The sequence below is a fragment of the Octopus bimaculoides genome, chromosome 2 (assembly GCF_001194135.2).
Source record: "Octopus bimaculoides isolate UCB-OBI-ISO-001 chromosome 2, ASM119413v2, whole genome shotgun sequence".
NCBI classification, from domain to species: Eukaryota; Metazoa; Mollusca; class Cephalopoda; order Octopoda; family Octopodidae; genus Octopus; species Octopus bimaculoides.
In genome coordinates, this window is record NC_068982.1 from 93,881,464 (window position 1) to 93,882,702 (window position 1,239).

At 39.1% G+C, this 1,239-nt stretch overlaps 1 long non-coding RNA gene across 1 annotated transcript in view; it reads right to left on the reverse strand.

The window, feature by feature from the left end:
• The window catches only part of LOC106871758 (uncharacterized), a 24,486-nt gene that overhangs the window by 1,302 nt on the left and 21,945 nt on the right, over window positions 1–1,239 (reverse strand). The window lies entirely within an intron of this gene.

Sequence of the window (1,239 nt, forward strand, 5' to 3'; positions counted from 1 at the left end):
TATGCAAAAGACAGGAACCACTTTCATACTTAAAGAGGAATGTAATTAAAAAAAAAAACAAAATGAAAAAGAAAGAAACTTCTGAGAGCGAATAAAATCTGACCAGAAGCTGACTTTTTCAAACAGATACAGTGGAACTGTCATAAAGTTGTGGAAGTGCAACAAAATGTTCAAAAATAGTGCAGGAGTGGCTGTATAGTAAAAAGCTTGCTTCCCAACCACATAGTTCTGGGTTCAGTCCCACTGCCTGGCACCTTGGGCAAGTATCTTCTACTATAGTCTCGAGCTGACCAAAGCCTTGTGAGTGGATTTGGTAGATGGAATCTGAAAGAAGCCCGTCATATATGCATATAATATATTTATGTGTGTGTGTGTGTGTCTGTGTTTGTCTGCCCACCATTGCTTGATAAGTGATGCTGGTGTGTTTACATGCCTGTAACTTAGCAGTTCGGCAAAAGAGCCCGATAGAATAAGTACTAGGCTTACAAAGAATAAGTCTTGGGGTTGATTTGTTCAACTAAAGGCGTTGCTCCAGCATGGTCGAAGTCAAATAACTGAAACAAGTAAAAGAATAAAAGAAAATGGAAAACAATATAACCATTTCTGTGAAGTCTGATAGCCAAAAGGACTCCAGCACAACGTAATTTTCTCTCTCTGTCTATAGCTGGTCTAGGGGAGATAACCTGTCCTTGCTAGCGCTAGACTTCTTGATGACCAAATGACGAATGACAGTAACAGATTTCTACCTGCCAGAGGTGAAGAGTTAAATTTGTTTTTGGACTAGAGCCTGATGAGTCGTTCGCGAAGCTACTGTCTTTGTGGGTGAGAAACCATTGGTCACTCCATGACCAGACATTAACATTATTACTTGACGTGATAAATTTATACACCAGTAGACCTCATAATTATGGACTTGAGGCAATTCAATTCTGGCTGGATCAATTCCCGAAAGAAATCCCAAACAGGATCAGTAAAGAATTCATTACTAAATCGGTTGAATTCATCTTACGAAACAATTACTTCATGTTTGACAATACTTTCTACCGACAAAAATCCGGAATTGCTATGGGCACTAGGGCAGCTCCAGTCATTGCGAACCTAACAATGGGTTACTTGGAAATAATAATATACCAGGAATCTTTATCCACCTTTGGAAACACCCTTTCCCAATACATAAAAGAAAATTGGAAAAGGTTCCTGGACGACTGTTTCATACTCTGGAATGAAAACACAGATGAA